The 9,653-nt window shown below is 27.6% G+C and overlaps 1 protein-coding gene across 1 annotated transcript in view; it reads left to right on the forward strand.

The window, feature by feature from the left end:
* The first annotated feature begins 358 nt into the window (after positions 1-358).
* The window catches only part of LOC111039662, a 113,810-nt gene continuing 104,515 nt past the window's right edge, over positions 359-9,653 (forward strand). The window contains exon 1 of the mRNA XM_022323257.1: positions 359-687. The gene's annotated coding sequence lies outside the window, so the exon portion shown is untranslated. The remainder of the gene's footprint in view (positions 688-9,653) is intronic.

The following is a 9,653-nucleotide window of genomic DNA, read 5'->3' on the forward strand; positions in this document are numbered from 1 at the left end:
GAAAGTGGTTGTGTTTTAATTTGTCGCGAGAATAGTGTGGGGGCGTGTGGGGCAACACACTTTAGAAGTCTTGAGGCGTGTGTGTTGTAGTACGTCACACCTCTGCCCATAACTCGACTCGTACGACACTGCACCCCTCACCACACCGCCGCTGATCTAGAAATAGATACCCAAGTTCGACGAGTGCGGGTCGGGGGTGTGGTGGGCGGGGGAGTAGATTTTTACGTGTGTTGCAGCAGGCGGTTGTAGGCCGAAGGTGCCGTTTAATGTATATAATATATATATACCGACACCGAATGTACGACGAGAATTGCCGCTGGCGCGTCCGCGAGTGCGCGTCGGTTTTTGCGCTCACTACACGTCGAAGCGCACACGCCCGAACAACCGTTCAGTTTGACTTAGACCCACCGCAACCCACGACACGCCGCCCGTTGCCGATCGGTCCGCCATCACGTGCTCGTCGTACTCGTTTTTTATCGGGTGGAAAATTACAGAATAAAATATAAAAATATTTCGTTTTAAGCTTAAAACACAACAGTTACGCACAACAGACGTCGTTATGCGTGTGTCTTTACGACTCGAGGAGGCCGAAACGAACGAATAATTTACATTGTACAATACTCGAGTCTTATATGTGATTTCATCCAATCGAATAACGATCGATTGTCGATTTGCGCTGGTCGTAAGGTACATTATGATATTTTATTTTATTTTATTAAATGATAACGTTAAAAAGAAAATCAGGCCGGGCAGTAAAATCATCGGTTGATTTCATATTATTATTCTCGTCGCAGTCTAATCACGCTATAACTGTTGTAAACAACGACGACCAACTACTGCACGCTTTGTACTCTGGGTAAAATATTAATTTTCACTTTTTGAGAAGTCGAGATTTGAAAATTGAAATAAGGTTCTAATGAAATTCTCGAGTTATTTACTGCACACTGTTTTTTTTTTTTTTTTGTGTAGTTAATTTAAATATAAAATTGTAAAACCATTCGTATTTTAGTTTTAAGGCATAGAAGAAAAAGGTTTTATAGAAAACTTTTCTTTTGAGCATATATAATATGATATAAAATTTAAATTTATACATTGTTCATTAATCTCAATACTCCAAAAATATTTCACTTTTGTCAATTATTATAATAATTTATTTACCTAGGTATTTTTTTTTAAATATTATTAATACTATTCTGATTTCGTATATTTTTCATTTTTAATTCATCGGCTTAAGGAGTTTCATAAATTAAAAAATAACTCATATCACTACTTTATCACTCAGTTTAGAACCAAAATTTAAAAAATGAATTGAAATAGTCATAGCTTCCAGTTTTTTTTAAATTAATTATTAATTATTTATGTGTACAATAATGGACTATATAGCTCCATAATCCAGAATCAGGATTAAATTGCCATAAAATAAAATGGCAATTAAAACTATAATAAACTAGGTTATTCTATAATACACATCATATTATTTTTTTAGTATAATTATAATATACAATTATATATTTTATAGTTTTAAGAGATAGCTAATGTTTTATAAATTAGGTAAAATATATAATAATTTATTTCCTACCATTTCCTACCAAAATATAAACGTTTTGAAACATTTTAATAATTCGTTATATTTTTACATTTTAATGCTATTCGGAGATATTGTTTATTCAAAACAAAGTTAAATTCATAAATATAAATTTAAATACCTAGGAAACTAAAACAATACCTTCATATAGTAATTACTTATTTATGATTTATTTTTTTAATATCATTGAATATCATTGTTGTTTGTTTATATATTATTAAAAATAATAAATTTACAACAAACTTTTCAAATATTGGCCAGTGTAACAATTAAAAAAAACTTAATACAATATATTAATTAATTATCATTGATCGTCGTGTCCGTTCAATAATCGATTAATGACCTGTAAACATTTCCTGATATCATTGTAAATAATATTATACTTACTTGAAACGACATTATCGTGTTTGATAATAATATTCTCCACGCATGAATTCCATCACAAATTCACAACACTTCTCGGAGTCTACCTCAGAGAACAATAATCAAATGTTCACGGATTGATTACCACACACAAGCAGTAGTAGTTTGAGTCCATCACAATTTACAATATATTATTCTGTTTAACGTTTGCGATATTATTGTTCTCGTGAGTTGTAAACATAGGTATTATAGTGCTCACGTCGATTTAATGGCCCAACAATGAGACGTATCGCGATAACTGCTATGTATATTGAAAATAATGAATAAACTTATCAAATATTTTCCAATAACAGCTGAAAAAAAAACAATAAAAATGAAATACAATTTAATAATATTATTGTTGTCTCCGTTCGTAATTCGATCTGATGACGTTGTAACATAGTTTCCTGACTCTACTGCACATACACCTACTTGGTACGATATTGCAGTGATATTTGATAATGATATTCTCCTCATATGGATTCTATTGCAATGGTTCTCAGAGTCCACCTCAGAGAACAATAACAATCAAATGTCCGTGGATTGATTGCTATACACAAGCAATAGTAGTCACTATTGTGTCCATCACAGTTTACCGTATATTATTCTGTTTCAAGTTTACGATATTATATCGTCCTCGTGAGTTGTAGGCATAGTACCCACACAAGTTGAATTGTCTAACAATGGGTTGGTACGTATCGCGATCACTGCTACGTATGGACAACGAAACATCGTTATTCTAGAACCCCCGAATCTTCTCCAATAATACGGCCAGAAAACCCGCAGACCTTTGTTTCGTCGACCATAATTGCGTTTGGGTTTTGCCGATCACTAGCTATTTTCTTCGCACCAATCGCAACTGTCCGAGTCGAGTGATAATAATTGCTCTGCACATCTATTACCGAGTAATTTCCTTCCTGTTGTATTTTCTTTCGCGCGCCAACAACAAGCCTCATCATCTGTTTTTGCTATCCGATTTTGTCCACCCATCGATTTTGTTCGTCAAAATAATGAGCCGAGTGCAAGTGAGATAAAATAACAGAATGCCTAGTATATTATTATTATGTTCGCAAATTGGATATCTTTTGCAGTAGAACATTATTTTCATGAAGACGGTTTATGAACAGTATGTTATAAGAACAGAATATTATAGTACCTACACAACTGTGGAATATTAAACTTGACGAATTTCAGAAAAAAACAATAAATAATTGTATTAATATTGTTTTTTTAAATATATTATTATTTTCATGTATCCATTACATTCCGTTTCTATTCGTTTTATCATCACAAATCGATAGGAAAAATATTATTTTCTAAAATATGTCCAACCACACGCATACGTCTTACATGCCTATAATAATAGAAAAATCGAAGGTCGAACTTTTTGATTTATATAAATTTACTATCATGTGACATTATTAAACACGTACAAATATGGTTTTATACACTCAAAATTTTCTCACTGACACAATTTTACTATAAACCGATACAGTTGTTATAACATGACTGAACATACTTTCTCCTACTTATTAATTTGCTAAAAATGTAAAAAAAAAAACATATTTGAATGCATGTATTTTGTTAACTAAGTGTTAACATTAATAACTCTACTCGTTCGGCCAATTGTGACTCATTTGGCAAACGTTTGACCATTTAGGTTTTATATCTAACCTTACTCTGAATTTAATACACTTTGGTAATAGATTATACCAATGTATAATATAATATAAAATATATAAGTAATTCACTATGGTAAATAATGATTCATAATAAAACAAATATATTTAGAACATACCATTTTCATTCAAAACTATAGTTTAAAATTGTCAGCAATATCTGTATCTGATTAGAAAAAAAAGACAAAAACAAAGATTAGAAATCAGTAAACAACTTTTTAATGTATTTTAAGTACGATTGATCGATAATCAAACAGTTACTTAACTAATTATATTTGTTAACTTATCAGAAAAATGGATCTATAGGAAAAATTCAAATTATACATTACTCAACTGATCAGTTAGTAACATGATGGAGTTTAATGAGTGGAGAGCTTTTTGTCAAAAACTAGTTTTTGTTATTAGACTAACGTTCGTCTTTATTGCTGATATCATAATAAAATAAATTGCATTTTTTAAAATTATAATTATTATTACCTATTATGATGTCTAAAATTGAAAGTCTCTAATACAATGTCGATTTTTAATAATAATAATAATTGCATTTATTATATTTTGTTATTATTAAATAAACATAATTTAGGCAACGAACCTTTGAAGACAAACAACTAAATTAAATTCATCTGAAACTCGCGCTCAGAGTTTTTCATGAATGCATATTATTTCTATACACACGTATAATGCATTGATGAACCCAGAATGTTTCAGAATTTCGAGAATGTTCGATATCGACTTAATGTGTAGAGCTGCTGGTATCGTGATTTCTTCGCTAAAATTTCATCAATAGCAACTTTTGCTTAATAATATTTATACAATTTACTTGTATACATAGCGTTTTATATTGTTCAGTGATCAAATTAAAGTATTCAACTTTATTAATACGTCTGCTTTCTTCGTCTTCTTACGTATCTACAACTACTCGGATTTTTACCAATTTTATATTCGTTTTCAACTCTCTTTCCCATTCTCGTCCCTCGCATCCACAATTTCTTTATAAATTTATTTTTGAAACCACCACTACTTTGGCTTTTGACACGTCGGATCCAAGTGCTCATTGTATTACCTATCATTTTTCTCCCTTTTCAAGATGTCCAAATCACATAAATCTCTACTGATTCACTTTTATTTCCCATTCGAATTGCAGCTACATTTTTATTAACTTTGAATTTAATCTGAAATTCAGATATGTTCTAAAATACAAAAATATATTTCACGAGCGTTTTTTTTACGAGCATTGCTACACAATTAGGGAGAAATTATTTAAGTTTAATGTATGTAAATTGTTTAACTCAAATTAAAATTATTTTAAAGCATGTTGAGAGTTTAAAAATGCACATTCATTTTTTACACGATAAACCTTGATTACTTGTTGATCGGGTTAAAATATTAAATCATCATTTATAAAACTTGAAACTTATTTTTTTACATTTTATTGAATTTATAAAAATATATTTATACAATTTGTATGATATTTAATATTATACAAATAATTAATAAATATCATCAAATTACTCGTATAGGCAAAAGGCTAGTATTTTTAATCACAATGACCATATATATTTATGTATCTTAAACATGCACATTTTATCAATTTATTTTTTCACTAAGTTTTTGAAGAGTTAAAAAAATAACCTTTTACTTATAAAATATTATATTGTTTTAATTAACACAAAATATTATTTATTATACAAAACCATTTAATATAAAACAATTTCAATTTCTAAAAAGTAATTTGATTGTATCGTTTATAGGTATTACGTCTATACCCTATGGTATTCGTGTAAAATAATAATCCTTTACAGTGAACGAAATAAATTTAATACACTTTTACAAAATATTAGTCGTAAAAAATCATTCTAGTTTTGAAACAACTGTCATTTTTTAGTACAAGACAACTTTTCAATTTTTCTCCGGTAACCAAACTTGATAAAATAAACAGAATAGAAGGTACCTACCTAAAAATGTACTTTTTCTTCTACAATACAATACTAAACCAAATTTCAGTGTCTACTACATGACCAGACTATTTATATAATGGTTTCGAAGATTTGATACAAATAAAACAAAACGTGTAAAAAGCATTGTTTATCAATACCTATGTTATCAATAAAAAAATGTTTTAGATGTATAAATAATTCCGAGAATCCATTTTCTCTGCACAATTAAGCACTAAAAAACATTATTTCTGTTGTTTGAAAATTTATTTTTCGTAAATAATATAATATTATACAACAGCAAAAAAACAAAATTCATATTTATTTGACAATTAATATTTTAATTAGTTTATACAACGTGTGTATAGGCTGTACCATACATACGTATAATTAGTTTTCGAACAGATACTTTTTACAAGTTTCAAGTATAGATAAAAATACTTATTTATAGATACTTTTAAATACCTTTACATTTGTTATACATTTTTTTTATTTACACTATGAATCAACTGAACCGGTTTTCATATTGTACGTAAATTGTTTAAAGCATTTTACACTAAATCACTGTGTGTAAATATAATAAAATCATCTGTTTCCATAGTTTATACAAGCCGTTACGTGTTTAATCGACAAATAATATTTGAAAATTTATATTTAAATGTCCAAACAATTTTATCTAATCAAATTACAATTTTTATTTAATCAATGTTTGTTACATCACGCGTAATATACAAAAATTATTATAATAGGAATTTCTGTAGATAAGCATAATACTATATTGAGCAAACAAAATATTATACAATGTAATTTTAAAGTAATTTGCAGTTGTGAAATATTGATCACACGGCGTCATAGTTAGGCAATTAAGCACCATGCACGTGTATAACAACTTTATACGCGTACCTACCCGGATTGTTCGATATTATATAATATAATATTAATAATAATAATAATACTTATAATATAAAATTTAACAGTATGACTGCTATCATGCCACGTTGAATTGAACACAAATTAATTAGTAATTTAATGATTTTAGGTTAGTCTGATCTAGGAAAGTTAATAAATAATTAATAGAGATTACCTGTAACGCATAACTTTAATCAAAACTAAAAAAAAACGTAGTTTATAATTTCATAATATAGGTATTTATTTTAATTTTATTTACTATTTAATTATAATATTTGGATTTAGTTTTCTCTCATTTTATTATTTTGCAATTTAATACAAATCGTATATAAATGCTGTTTCTTGTTCTCGGTCGTAATGTGTGGTACTGTTTCTTAGTTTATATGCTGAAAGGCAACAACAATGTAAAATATTTGTATTTTTTGTAACAACTATTGCAATATAATATATTAGGCTTACAGTTTTTGTAAGAAACTATACTTTTAATAATGTAAACATAAGTTATACTATGCAATACAATACTTGTTAAATAAAAAGGTTAATAATATAACATTTGTTAGAACTGAGAACATTGGTAATGCTAAATCATTTTTACCAAGCATAATTTTATCGGATATACATTCAAATATTATCACTAATACAATAATAACGCCTACATAATTATACTATCACTATGCCCCAATAAATTATAAATTATAAAATGTCAATAAATTATAAATTCAATATATATATTTTTTTTAAGTGTATTATAGATAAGCATTAAAAATTCAACAATAATTCTTGTTTACATAGAATGATGTTGTTTTTAGATATGAACATTTTTTTTTTTGGGGGGGGGGGGGGAATAATACTGTTAACAAATTAAGGAGTATCTAGTTTATTTGAATATAACTGGGTGTCATGTCGTTAATACAATCGAGTTAAGGTGTAAATAATGTATACAAAAAATATAATTTTATAATATTGAGAAATGGGTGATAAAAAATGAATAAAATCGTCGGGAAATCAAATATATATCCTCTCTGTTATTAAAAAAAAATAAAATAATAATAACAATAATAATTAAAATCTCATTAGTAAGTTTGCCGAAAATGGGATAACTCATACAATTTTTAAACAGCCGAAGGATTCATGATTTATTACTTTTTTAAAATAGGGGATTGCAACCTCACTCAAAGCAATCCACTAGGTATTGTATTGTTTCACACTATATTCATAGAATAATTTTTTTTTCGTAGAACTTATATTATTTTGTTAATATCATTAATTCTGTTGTGAAAATGGAACAAATTATTTCATATTAAAATTAAAATATTATATTGAATTTGTACATACATGCACAAATTTCCCGTAACTCTATTCAGTAACTAAACATATATTATGTAGCTAACATCGAATAATAATTTTTCTGAGCACTTGTATAAATTATTTTTAATTGTACGATTTAATTATATTGTTGACGATTCACAAAATGAGGATCAAAAATAATATAAAACTACGTACACTGTATAGTTGTTCATGAAAATAATATGGGATGTTCATTATATGGAAGCACATTTTAATTAAATATTAGATATATAGATAGCTACAATTTTTATTTAACTTCATATAAAATGTATTTCATTATAATTGTTATATTTAATATAAAACGTACTTACAAGTAATGAAGACCCCATGAATTCAAAAACAAAAACTAGTTACTACTATACTAGTATTTTATTATTTTTGGTACTAATTTTGTGAATTATCAACAATATAATTGAATTACATTCGTTAAAATTCCAATTTAAAATGGAAATATTTAGGTACTTACTAGATTTTATAACACTGAATGTCATTATCACTTTTAATTATTTAAAAACAAATTATAAGCAAATCACCATAAATAATTTAAAAAATATATCATTACTAATTAATCTTAGTTAGCTACATAATTATTTATTCTTACAGATTATACAATAGAAATTAGAAAATGACTTTGGAAATTCAAAGGAATAACATTTTCAAATATAAATTGGTGGTTAAAAATAACAATTATTGAATATGTTATGATTTAATCTACTAATATAAATTGTCTATATTTTATTATTTTCTTTGAATCCAAGACTTATTTTCATTTATGAATGAAAATAGAATTTCAAATCTCAATGATGTTTGCACTTCAGCCATGCATAATAAAATGTAGTATTATATCCGGTAAACATAGTTATAAAGCATTCACTGCATTCAAAGTAATAAATCAGCGAAGCACGCGACATTATTTAAAATACATTATTAAAAAATATATATAAATATAACGTGATTAAATGATGAAAACAGGCAATAGGAATGTTCAGTAGATATGTTATTGAGACAGAAAATTATTCTGCGCCAAAAATCTAGAAAAAAATGTTTAATTTGGTTCGTTTTTACGAAAAAACCCACATTCTTTTTAATATTAAGCAAAAGTTTTTGCTTGGGTCTAAAGGGAGTAAATAAAAAGATCATTTCACCCCCCCCCCCCCTAGATACATGTTATTACTATATCTATCTGCAATTATAAAGGTATTTCACAAGGGAAATATAGTAGTATAGCATGTAGGTAATGTGTTACTATAACAGTAATTAAATATTACTAACCTTACAATGTGAAACACCAAACACGTCGAGAAATTTGAACTGTATCAAACATAATGCACGCTTACCCGATATGGAATATACAATTACTTAAAACGAAAGTGCATTATACCTACATTACGATACTCGCTCAATACTGGAATAGTTCAATTATAAGACAAGTTAGTTTGTCAAAAAAATAAATACCAAATTGTAGTAGAATGAAAATTAACAAATTGAAAAGAACTGGAGAATACGGGGGCTAAGCGGTGAAAGAATAGGGGCGTACCCAGCTCAATAGTCCATAAATTTCAACTCAGATAATAATTATACTACTACTTGATATGATTATTAGATTACCTTTTAGTTTATATACCGATGTTATAATTTGAAAATATTAAATCCACTTACCTTGTATTGATGTGGATCCTTGTTGTGGTGGTGGTAACGTCTCTGGTAGGTGTGGGTTGATGCGCGTTACTATTACTCTACGACTTTTACGATACTATGTTCTTTTCTCTAAATACAGTGCGTTTACTCTTAGCCTTT

The sequence above is a fragment of the Myzus persicae genome, unplaced genomic scaffold, assembly GCF_001856785.1.
Source record: "Myzus persicae strain clone G006 unplaced genomic scaffold, MPER_G0061.0, whole genome shotgun sequence".
Taxonomy (NCBI): domain Eukaryota; kingdom Metazoa; phylum Arthropoda; class Insecta; order Hemiptera; family Aphididae; genus Myzus; species Myzus persicae.